Here is a 13,123-nt window from a genome sequence, read left to right as displayed (position 1 = left end):
TAGCAAAAGCCGGCAAATGAATTACCGGCTTTTCTGCTATCTAGCGCTGTATGAAATCTTAATATATATTCAGTCATGGCCAAAAGTATTCACACCCCTGCAATTCTGTCAGATAATACTCAGTTTCTTCCTGAAAATGATTGCAAACACAAATTATTTGGTATTATTATCTTAATTTAATTTGTCTTAAGTGAAAAAACACAAAAAGAATTGTCCTAAAGCCAAATTGGATATAATTCCACACCAAACATAAAAAAGGGGGTGGACAAAAGTATTAGTCTAACCTCTATTGTTGGTAAAATATTTGAAGGGTTTCTGAGGGATGTTATTCTGGATTATCTCAATCAGAATAACTGTTTAACTCCATATCAGCATGGGTTTATGAGAAATCGCTCCTGTCAAACCAATCTAATCCGTTTTTATGAAGAGGTAAGCTATAGGCTGGACCACGGTGAGTCATTGGACGTGGTATATCTCGATTTTTCCAAAGCGTTTGATACCGTGCCGCACAAGAGGTTGGTACACAAAATGAGAATGCTTGGTCTGGGGGAAAATGTGTGTAAATGGGTTAGTAACTGGCTTAGTGATAGAAAGCAGAGGGTGGTTATAAATGGTATAGTCTCTAACTGGGTCGCTGTGACCAGTGGGGTACCGCAGGGGTCAGTATTGGGACCTGTTCTCTTCAACATATTCATTAATGATCTGGTAGAAGGTTTACACAGTAAAATATCGATATTTGCAGATGATACAAAACTATGTAAAGCAGTTAATACAAGAGAAGATAGTATTCTGCTACAGATGGATCTGGATAAGTTGGAAACTTGGGCTGAAAGGTGGCAGATGAGGTTTAACAATGATAAATGTAAGGTTATACACATGGGAAGAAGGAATCAATATCACCATTACACACTGAATGGGAAACCACTGGGTAAATCTGACAGGGAGAAGGACTTGGGGATCCTAGTTAATGATAAACTTACCTGGAGCAGCCAGTGCCAGGCAGCAGCTGCCAAGGCAAACAGGATCATGGGGTGCATTAAAAGAGGTCTGGATACACATGATGAGAGCATTATACTGCCTCTGTACAAATCCCTAGTTAGACCGCACATGGAGTACTGTGTCCAGTTTTGGTCACCGGTGCTCAGGAAGGATATAATGGAACTAGAGGAAGGTGACGGGCACAAGGGGGCATTCTTTGCGTCTGGAGGAGAGAAGGTTGTATCATTACATGTGTATTGTATCATACACATGGGAAGAGGGAATCAATATCACCATTACACACTGAACGGGAAACCACTGGGTAAATCTGACAGGGAGAAGGACTTGGGGATCCTAGTTAATGATAAACTTACCTGGAGCAGCCAGTGCCAGGCAGCAGCTGCCAAGGCAAACAGGATAGAGAGAGTACAAAGGAGGGCAACAAAATTAATAAAGGGGATGGGAGAACTACAATACCCAGATAGATTAGCGAAATTAGGATTATTTAGTCTAGAAAAAAGACGACTGAGGGGCGATCTAATAACCATGTATAAGTATATAAGGGGACAATACAAATATCTCGCTGAGGATCTGTTTATACCAAGGAAGGTGACGGGCACAAGGGGGCATTCTTTGCGTCTGGAGGAGAGAAGGTTTTTCCACCAACATAGAAGAGGATTCTTTACTGTTAGGGCAGTGAGAATCTGGAATTGCTTGCCTGAGGAGGTGGTGATGGCGAACTCAGTCGAGGGGTTCAAGAGAGGCCTGGATGTCTTCCTGGAGCAGAACAATATTGTATCATACAATTATTAGGTTCTGTAAAAGGACGTAGATCTGGGGATTTATTATGACGGAATATAGGCTGAACTGGATGGACAAATGTCTTTTTTCGGCCTTACTAACTATGTTACTATGTTACTATGTTATTATTAGGTTCTGTAGAAGGACGTAGATCTGGGGATTTATTATGATGGAATATAGGCTGAACTGGATGGACAAATGTCTTTTTTCGGCCTTACTAACTATGTTACTATGTTACTTACTAGAGAGAGTACAAAGGAGGGCAACAAAATTAATAAAGGGGATGGGAGAACTACAATACCCATATAGATTAGCGAAATTAGGATTATTTAGTCTAGAAAAAAGACGACTGAGGGGCGATCTAATAACCATGTATAAGTATATAAGAGGACAATACAAATATCTCGCTGAGGATCTGTTTATACCAAGGAAGGTGACGGGCACAAGGGGGCATTCTTTGCGTCTGGAGGAGAGAAGGTTTTTCCACCAACATAGAAGAGGATTCTTTACTGTTAGGGCAGTGAGAATCTGGAATTGCTTGCCTGAGGAGGTGGTGATGGCGAACTCAGTCGAGGGGTTCAAGAGAGGCCTGGATGTCTTCCTGGAGCAGAACAATATTGTATCATACAATTAGGTTCTGTAGAAGGACGTAGATCTGGGGATTTATTATGATGGAATATAGGCTGAACTGGATGGACAAATGTCTTTTTTCGGCCTTACTAACTATGTTATGTTACTATGTTACTATGTTATTGGCAGTGTTTGAAAAATCAAGTGATGTTTCTCTAATTTGTGTAATTAACAGCACGTGTAACTTACCTGTGGCACCTAACAGGTGTTGGCAATAACTAAATCACACTTGCAGCCAGTTGACATGGATTAAAGTTGTCTCAACCTCTGTCCTGTGTCCTTGTGTGTACCACATTGAGCATGGAGAAAAGAAAGAAGACCAAAGAACTGTCTGAGGACTTGAGAAACCAAATTGTGAGGAAGCATGAGCAATCTCAAGGCTACAAGTCCATCTCCAAAGACCTGAATGTTCCTGTGTCTACCGCAGTGTCATCAAGAAGTTTAAAGCCCATGGCACTGTGGCTAACCTCCCTAGATGTGGACGGAAAAGAAAAATTGACAAGAGATTTCAACGCAGGATTGTGCGGATGTTGGATAAAGAACCTCGACTAACATCCAAACAAGTTCAAGCTGCCCTGCAGTCCGAGGGTACAACAGTGTCAACCCGTACTATCCGTCGGCATCTGAATGAAAAGGGACTGTATGGTAGAGACCCAGGAAGACCCCACTTCTTACACCGAGACATAAAAAAGCCAGGCTGGAGTTTGCCAAAACTTACCTGAAAAGGCCTAAAACGTTTTGGAAGAATATTCTCTGCTCAGATGAGACAAAAGTAGAGCTTTTTGGGCAAAGGCATCAACATAGAGTTTACAGGGAAAAAAAGAGGCATTCAAAGAAAAGAACACGGTCCCTACAGTCAAACATGGCGGAGGTTCCCTGATGTTTTGGGGATGCTTTGCTGCCTCTGGCACTGGACTGCTTGACCGTGTGCATGGCATTATGAAGTCTGAAGACTACCAACAAATTTTGCAGCACAATGTAGGGCCCAGTGTGAGAAAGCTGGGTCTCCCTCAGAGGTCATGGGTCTTCCAGCAGGGCAATGACCCAAAACACACTTCAAAAAGCACTAGAAAATGGTTTGAGAGAAAGCACTGGAGACTTCTAAGGTGGCCAGCAATGAGTCCAGACCTGAATCCCATAGAACACCTGTGGAGAGATCTAAAAATGGCAGTTTGGAGAAGGCACCCTTCAAATATCAGGGACCTGGGGCAGTTTGCCAAAGAAGAATGGTCTAAAATTCCAGCAGAGCATTGTAAGAAACTCATTGATGGTTACCGGAAGCGGTTGGTCGCAGTTATTTTGGCTAAAGGTTGTGCAACCAAGTATTAGGCTGAGGGTGCCAATACTTTTGTCTGGCCCATTTTTGGAGTTTTGTGTGAAATGATCAATGTTTTGCTATTTGCTTCATTTTCTTTTGTGTTTTTTCATTTAAGACAAATTAAATGAAGATAATAATAACAAATAATTTGTGATTGCAATCATTTTCAGGAAGAAGCTGAGTATTATCTGACAGAATTGCAGGGGTGTCAATACTTTTGGCCATGACTGTATATATATATATATATGTGTCTCACTGACATATATATATATATATATACCTATTCTATGTGTAGACATTTATTCCACCTATTCTTCTGTAAGCTGTCAGTGTGATTTTACTGTACACTGCACTGAATTGACGGCTTTTCTCTCTAACACCGCTGTGTATTTCTCGCAAGTCACACAGTTGGTCCGTGAGTAATCCGTATTTTTCTGGCCCTCATTGTGACGGGGTGCACGGCAGAGCAAGAAGGGACAACAGGCCAAGGGATGATTCAACAGATTTATTATCAAGAACGCTGGAACAACACATGCAGGTAGATCTACAGAGTCCACAATTAGTCCAACGGAACAGATTCGGGGGCACCTCCCGATAATCCTTGTGCCAGCTAACAAAGCAATAGTCCACACGAGTCCAAGGGATCCCAAAACAATCCCACGAACGACGAGATATGTCCTCAGCTCAAGTCTCGCCCCGTTCGCTTCCGCAGTCACAGATGGACATGGGGTCTTGCCTCAGCTAAGAATCCCCACTCCTTCTCCTTCAAGGATCAACTCACATCTGATCTCAAAATAAGAATGGATTGTCTGAGCTCCTGGGGTCCGCCCATGAAGGGGGTAGGGGTCACACCTTCTATTCAATGGTTGGGTCCACCAGAAGATTCTAGACTGGTGGGCTCCAAGTAGTCTATGTAGTATATACATTTGACTAGCCACCTGCTGTGAGGAAGAATGGCTATTCCTCCACTAGTGATGTTGCCAAAGCTTAATTACATTATAGCTTAGGGCTGCAAGTATTGGGGGAAGGAGACACTGTTACAGGTGAACTCCCAGCCAAGAAAATACATAAATTACAGCTAATAGAAACCAGAGAACAGTTACATACATCAAATGGCGTATTATTCAAATACAGGACAGGGCAAAAGTACATGTCATGACAATCCCTTCCCCTCCCAATTTGTGTACGTACCAGGGACCTCTACAGGTCGCTGGTTAAGTACACACAGGCAGAGCGTAACTTACATGTGGCTTCATGCAGCCACGAATTGGCATCGTAGCTCTCCCACATCATTGCCCAGGAGAACATCTGCAGGCAGACCACCCATCACCCCAACCACACATCGCCTGACCCCAAAACCAAAGTTCAGATCCACAGTGGCTGTGGGAATAGTCCTCCATTGTCCACCAGCCAGTTCAATGACAATCCCAGGTCCTCTATGGATTGCCTCAGGCCGAACCACTCGGGGATCAGCCAGTGTGAGGAAAGCCCCTGAGTCACAAAATCCAATAAGTCTCTGTCCATCCAGCACGACCTCCTGCAAGTGCTTACCTCGATGAGCAGAAGTCGTCATAGCTGCAGGTCGCACACCATAAACTCCTAGTGGTGCAACATGGGTGGGTGAGGCACAAGGCCAGTCCTCATGTAGTGGTGACACGTCGTCCTCCATGGCACTTGGCTGTACATAATTAATAATACGACCGGGTACAGGATTAATCCTCATTTGAACAGCTGGGCAGGAGGCTTGCAGATGCCCCGGCTGTCCACATCGATAGCATTTGTGCTGGGTCTCACTCCATCCAAGGCGTCCTCTTGGGCGAGGGGTAAGGGAACCTGGAGGCCGGCCCCCACCTGAAGGTGCTGTAGGGTTTTCAGGACGACTCCTCCATGGGCTGGCTGGGCATGAGGCCTGCAGATGCCCCGGATGCCCGCAACCATAACACCTGCGCTCTGCTACTTCCTCTCCTCGTCGTATTCCAGAAAACACAGTAGAAGCAACTGGAGGCACATCTACACGGGTATCAGCATGAGGTGGTGGCTTAGAGGAACGGGGAACAATGGGGACAGAAGAACAGGGGGCCATCGGTGTTGTGGAGCTGGTAGGCCTCTCTCCATCCTCCAACAGAACCCTCCACTGAGGCTTGATGGTGAGGGCCTCATCAGCTAGAGCTGCAGCTTCCTCCACAGTGGCTGGTCTCCTCTCACGCACCCATTCCCGGATCTCAGCAGGGCACTTGAAGTAAAACTGCTCTTTTAGGATAACCTGGAGGAAGGTCTCCCAGGTTAAGGCCCCCTCTGCCTCCAGCCAGCGATGACATATTTGTTTGAGTCTGTGGGCATACATCTTGAAAGACACTTCCTCATCACAGGCTAAAGTACGGAACTGAGTCCTGTAAGTGTCTGGGGTAACAGCATAATGTTCTAGAATAGTCCGTTTAATCTCCGCATACTCACAGTTCCCCCGAGGGTCCATAGCTCTATAGGCTGCGGCAGCTCCACCCTCTAAGAGCCCCACCAGATGTCGGACTCGCTCCCTTTCCGGGACTTCCATTAATCGACACTGATGCTCAAAGTCCTGGAAGAAGCCCTCAATGTCGCCTGCAGCCTCATTAAAGGGCTTGAAGTCTTTGCGGGACACTCTGGGGATTCCCTCATGGTGGGTGCTGGGGTTAGAGTCTGTCTGGAGCTTCTAGCTGCTTCCAAAGCGATCTGCCTCTCCAGCAATGCCATCTCCTGAGCTCTGTGAATGGCCTCCCTCTCCCTCTCCTGAGCTCTGTGAATGGCCTCCCTCTTATCGTCCATGGTGGCCTCTTCTCCCAGCAATGCCAACTCCTCCTCGTACCACACAAACCACTGACTTTTTTGGGTATTTACCTCCGGCTGCCTTCTTTCCTAAATTTGCTGTGAGGATCCTTCCTCAGCGTCATCTTGCACGCGAACTCCTTCCAAAGCCTCAATAAGCTGCTCCTTGGAGAGTCCCTTAAAACGGACTCCTACTACACGGGCCTTTGATTGTAGGCTCCCCAAAGTCCAGTTCTTGTACTCTGCGGTGTTGGTTCCCGATGTTGATGGGCCTTTGTCCTCCATTCTTTCTGCTCTGATCCCACTGCTGCCACCAGTTTGTGACGGGGTGTACGGCAGAGCAAGAAGGGACAACAGGCCGAGGGATGATTCAACAGATTTATTATCAAGAACGCTGGAACAACACATGCAGGTAGATCTACAGAGTCCACAATTAGTCCAACGGAACAGATTCGGGGGCACCTCCCGATAATCCTTGTGCCAGGTAACAAAGCAATAGTCCACAATTAGTCCAACGGAACATATTCGGGGGCACCTTCCGATAATCCTTGTGCCAGGTAACAAAGCAATAGTCCACAATTAGTCCAAGGGATCCCAAAACCAATCTCACGAACGACGAGATATGTCCTCAGCTCAAGTCTCGCCCCGTTCGCTTCCACAGTCCTAGATGGGCGTGGGGTCTTGCCTCAGCTAAGAATCCCCACTCCTTCTCCTTCAAGGATCAACTCACATCTGATCTCAAAATAAGAATGGATTGTCTGAGCTCCTGGGATCCGCCCATGAAGGGGGGTAGGGGTCACACCTTCTATTCAATGGTTGGGTCCAGCAGAAGATTCTAGACTGGTGGGCTCCAGGCAGTCTATGTAGTATGTACATTTGACTAGCCACCTGCTGTGAGGAAGAATGGCTATTCCTCCACTAGTGATGTTGACAAAGCTTAATTACATTAGAGCTGAGGGCTGCAAGTATTGGGGGAAGGAGACATATTGTTACAGGTGAACTCCCAGCCAAGAAAATACATAAATTACAGCTAATAGAAACCAGAGAACAGTTACATACATTAAATGGCATATTATTCAAATACAGGACAGGGCAAAAGTACATATCATGACAGCCGGCCTATGCTGTAATGTCTATTGTCTGTACAAGTCCCCTCTATAATCTGTAAAGCGCTGCGGAATATGTTGGCGCTATATAAAAATAAAGATTATTATTATTATTGACGCCTCTCCATTATTAACCGGGCTTAATGTCACCTTACAATAGCAAGGTGGCATTAATCCCTTATTACCCCATATCCCCCCGCTACACGGGAGTGGGAAGAGAGTGGCTAAGTGCCGGAATTGGCGCATGTTACAGATGCGCCATTTCTGGGGCAGCTGGGGGCTGGTATTTGGGGGTGGGGCAATACCCATGGCCCCTCTCTAGGCTATGAATATCAGCCCGCAGCTGTCTGCGTAGTCTTTCTGGCTATAAAATATAGGGGGACCCCACATCATGTTTTTGGGGGGTCCACCTATTTTTATAGCCAGTAAAGTCTACGCAGACAGCTGCGGGCTGATATTCATAGCCTAGAGAGGGGCCTTGGGTATTAACCCCTTCCCAGGGTACAAACATCAGGCCCCCGGCCGTCGGCTTTCCCTCTCTGGGGCAGAAAATTGTGTGGGAGCCCATGTCGTTTCCTTTTTTTTAATTAAACATATTGCGTTTAAATCCGGCGTCAATACCCGACACTGCCGCGACCACTCAGGACCGGAGCGTTCAGCTGCAGAGAAATACTCCGCTCCCGAGTGCCGGCGGCAGTGCCGGGGAGAAAGAGGCGAGACTCGTCCGAGATTCACGCATGTGTGATCCATCTAGCGTATGATCTATCGTCTGTATCCATCTATTTATCTATTCTCTAGCTATCAATTGATATATATATAAAACGCATCAAAAACGCATCGAAAAACGCAGGTGACCTGCCAGTGACCTCAGGTGCAGATATTATCTGCCTCACATCCTGACCGTGGACACAGACCCTGCAGATGACACACTGACCACAGAAAGGCTAAAGAAAACCCTGCCTTCCTCAGAAAACTACAGTCTGAGGAAAATATGAGAAACCGCCGAGAAACAATCGCACTGTGTGCACGACTGTGAATGACAGGACTCCGCTCACACAGCAGCGTCACATCACCTCACGTCCGCCGACTCCCAGCATACACCGGGCTCTGCAGTGATCTGCTCCATAGCAACCACCCGGCCACTCACAGACTGCTCACATGTCACATGGTGCTTCCACCCTCCTTAGCTCCGCCCCTTAGTCACATGACATTGTCGTGAAAAACCAGAGGTCCTGCACCACAACTTCTTCCTCACTGGTCACACAGTGCTGACGTCATCACAGCTCCTGTATAAAGAGGACACAACAACGTGAGGTGAGGAGACAGAGGGATGTGTGCAGATAATGGAGGAGTGCAGGTCCTGTATATACTGTGTATAGTGGAGTATGTGCAGATAATGGGGGAGAGCGGGTCCTGTATATACTGTGTATAGTGGAGTCTGTCAGGAGGAGACTGTGGAGTATGTGCAGATAATGGAGGAGTGCGGGTCCTGTATATACTGTGTATAGTGGAGTCTGTCAGGAGGAGACTGTGGAGTATGTGCAGATAATGGAGGAGTGCGGGTCCTGTATATACTGTGTATAGTGTATTCTGGAGTCTGTCAGGAGGAGACTGTGGAGTATGTGCAGATAATGGGGGAGTGCGGGTCCTGTATATACTGTGTATAGTGGAGTATGTGCAGATAATGGAGGAGTGCGGGTCCTGTATATACTGTGTATAGTGGAGTATGTGCAGATAATGGAGGAGTGCGGGTCCTGTATATACTGTGTATAGTGGAGTATGTGCAGATAATGGGGGAGTGCGGGTCCTGTATATACTGTGTATAGTGTATCCTGGAGTCTGTCAGGAGGAGACTGTGGAGTATGTGCAGATAATGGGGGAGTGCGGGTCCTGTATATACTGTGTATAGTGGAGTATGTGCAGATAATGGGGGAGTGCGGGTCCTGTATATACTGTGTATAGTGTATCCTGGAGCCTGTCAGGAGGAGACTGTGGAGTATGTGCAGATAATGGAGGAGTGCGGGTCCTGTATATACTGTGTATAGTGTATCCTGGAGCCTGTCAGGAGGAGACTGTGGAGTATGTGCAGATAATGGAGGAGTGCGGGTCCTGTATATACTGTGTATAGTGGAGTATGTGCAGATAATGGGGGAGAGCGGGTCCTGTATATACTGTGTATAGTGGAGTCTGTCAGGAGGAGACTGTGGAGTATGTGCAGATAATGGAGGAGTGCGGGTCCTGTATATACTGTGTATAGTGGAGTCTGTCAGGAGGAGACTGTGGAGTATGTGCAGATAATGGAGGAGTGCGGGTCCTGTATATACTGTGTATAGTGTATTCTGGAGTCTGTCAGGAGGAGACTGTGGAGTATGTGCAGATAATGGGGGAGTGCGGGTCCTGTATATACTGTGTATAGTGGAGTATGTGCAGATAATGGAGGAGTGCGGGTCCTGTATATACTGTGTATAGTGGAGTATGTGCAGATAATGGAGGAGTGCGGGTCCTGTATATACTGTGTATAGTGTATCCTGGAGTCTGTCAGGAGGAGACTGTGGAGTATGTGCAGATAATGGGGGAGTGCGGGTCCTGTATATACTGTGTATAGTGGAGTATGTGCAGATAATGGGGGAGTGCGGGTCCTGTATATACTGTGTATAGTGTATCCTGGAGCCTGTCAGGAGGAGACTGTGGAGTATGTGCAGATAATGGAGGAGTGCGGGTCCTGTATATACTGTGTATAGTGTATCCTGGAGCCTGTCAGGAGGAGACTGTGGAGTATGTGCAGATAATGGAGGAGTGCGGGTCCTGTATATACTGTGTATAGTGTATCCTGGAGCCTGTCAGGAGGAGACTGTGGAGTATGTGCAGATAATGGAGGAGTGCGGGTCCTGTATATACTGTGTATAGTGTATAGTGGAGTCTGTCAGGTGGAGACTGTGGAGTATGTGCAGATAATGGAGGAGTGCGGGTCCTGTATATACTGTGTATAGTGTATAGTGGAGTCTGTCAGGTGGAGACTGTGGAGTATGTGCAGATAATGGAGGAGTGCGGGTCCTGTATATACTGTGTATAGTGTATAGTGGAGTCTGTCAGGAGGAGACTGTGGAGTGTGTGCAGATAATGGGGGAGTGCGGGTCCTGTATATACTGTGTATTCTGGAGTCTGTCAGGAGGAGACTGTGGAGTATGTGCAGATAATGGAGGAGTGCGGGTCCTGTATATACTGTGTATAGTGTATAGTGGAGTCTGTCAGGTGGAGACTGTGGAGTATGTGCAGATAATGGAGGAGTGCGGGTCCTGTATATACTGTGTATCCTGGAGTCTGTCAGGAGGAGACTGTGGAGTATGTGCAGATAATGGAGGAGTGCGGGTCCTGTATATACTGTGTATAGTGTATAGTGGAGTCTGTCAGGTGGAGACTGTGGAGTATGTGCAGATAATGGAGGAGTGCGGGTCCTGTATATACTGTGTATAGTGGAGTCTGTCAGGAGGAGACTGTGGAGTATGTGCAGATAATGGAGGAGTGCGGGTCCTGTATATACTGTGTATAGTGGAGTCTGTCAGGAGGAGACTGTGGAGTATGTGCAGATAATGGAGGAGTGCGGGTCCTGTATATACTGTGTATAGTGGAGTCTGTCAGGAGGAGACTGTGGAGTATGTGCAGATAATGGAGGAGTGCGGGTCCTGTATATACTGTGTATAGTGGAGTCTGTCAGGAGGAGACTGTGGAGTATGTGCAGATAATGGAGGAGTGCGGGTCCTGTATATACTGTGTATAGTGGAGTCTGTCAGGTGGAGGTCTGGATACACATGATGAGAGCATTATACTGCCTCTGTACAAATCCCTAGTTAGACCGCACATGGAGTACTGTGTCCAGTTTTGGGCACCGGTGCTCAGGAAGGATATAATGGAACTAGAGAGAGTACAAAGGAGGGCAACAAAATTAATAAAGGGGATGGGAGAACTACAATACCCAGATAGATTAGCGAAATTAGGATTATTTAGTCTAGAAAAAAGACGACTGAGGGGCGATCTAATAACCATGTATAAGTATATAAGGGGACAATACAAATATCTCGCTGAGGATCTGTTTATACCAAGGAAGGTGACGGGCACAAGGGGGCATTCTTTGCGTCTGGAGGAGAGAAGGTTTTTCCACCAACATAGAAGAGGATTCTTTACTGTTAGGGCAGTGAGAATCTGGAATTGCTTGCCTGAGGAGGTGGTGATGGCGAACTCAGTCGAGGGGTTCAAGAGAGGCCTGGATGTCTTCCTGGAGCAGAACAATATTGTATCATACAATTATTAGGTTCTGTAGAAGGACGTAGATCTGGGTATTTATTTATTATGATGGAATATAGGCTGAACTGGATGGACAAATGTCTTTTTTCGGCCTTACTAACTATGTTACTATGTTACTATGTTACTATGACTGTGGAGTGTGTGCAGATAATGGAGGAGTGCGGGTCTTGTATATACTGTGTATAGTGTATCCTGGAGTCTGTCAGGAGGAGACTGTGGAGTATGTGCAGATAATGGGGGAGTGCGGGTCCTGTATATACTGTGTATAGTGTATAGTGGAGTCTGTCAGGAGGAGACTGTGGAGTATGTGCAGATAATGGAGGAGTGCGGGTCCTGTATATACTGTGTATAGTGTATCCTGGAGCCTGTCAGGAGGAGACTGTGGAGTGTGTGCAGATAATGGGGGAGTGCGGGTCCTGTATATACTGTGTATAGTGTATCCTGGAGCCTGTCAGGAGGAGACTGTGGAGTATGTGCAGATAATGGGGGAGTGCGGGTCCTGTATATACTGTGTATAGTGTATCCTGGAGCCTGTCAGGAGGAGACTGTGGAGTATGTGCAGATAATGGAGGAGTGCGGGTCCTGTATATACTGTGTATAGTGTATAGTGGAGCCTGTCAGGTGGAGACTGTGGAGTATGTGCAGATAATGGGGGAGTGCGGGTCCTGTATATACTGTGTATAGTGTATCCTGGAGCCTGTGAGGAGGAGACTGTGGAGTATGTGCAGATAATGGAGGAGTGCGGGTCCTGTATATACTGTGTATAGTGTATCCTGGAGTCTGTGAGGAGGAGACTGTGGAGTATGTGCAGATAATGGAGGAGTGCGGGTCCTGTATATACTGTGTATAGTGGAGTATGTGCAGATAATGGAGGAGTGCGGGTCCTGTATATACTGTGTATAGTGTATCCTGGAGTCTGTCAGGAGGAGACTGTGGAGTATGTGCAGATAATGGAGGAGTGCGGGTCCTGTATATACTGTGTATAGTGTATAGTGGAGTCTGTCAGGAGGAGACTGTGGAGTATGTGCAGATAATGGAGGAGTGCGGGTCCTGTATATACTGTGTATAGTGTATAGTGGAGTATGTGCAGATAATGGGGGAGTGCGGGTCCTGTATATACTGTGTATAGTGTATAGTGGAGACTGTCAGGAGGAGACTGTGGAGTATGTGCAGATAATGGAGGAGT

At 46.7% G+C, this 13,123-nt stretch overlaps 1 protein-coding gene across 2 annotated transcripts in view; it reads left to right on the top strand.

The window, feature by feature from the left end:
* Window positions 1-8,820: 8,820 nt before the first annotated feature.
* LOC138638927 (zinc finger protein 850-like) overlaps window positions 8,821-13,123 on the top strand; it is a 72,373-nt gene continuing 68,070 nt past the window's right edge. Inside the window, exon 1 of one of the 2 annotated variants that reach the window (XM_069728680.1) lies at window positions 8,821-8,949. The gene's annotated coding sequence lies outside the window, so the exon portion shown is untranslated. The remainder of the gene's footprint in view (window positions 8,950-13,123) is intronic. The other variant, XM_069728681.1, reaches the window with a different exon arrangement.

This window comes from Ranitomeya imitator, chromosome 5 (assembly GCF_032444005.1).
Source record: "Ranitomeya imitator isolate aRanImi1 chromosome 5, aRanImi1.pri, whole genome shotgun sequence".
Lineage (NCBI taxonomy): Eukaryota > Metazoa > Chordata > Amphibia > Anura > Dendrobatidae > Ranitomeya > Ranitomeya imitator.
This window is presented reverse-complemented; position numbering and strand designations above follow the sequence as displayed.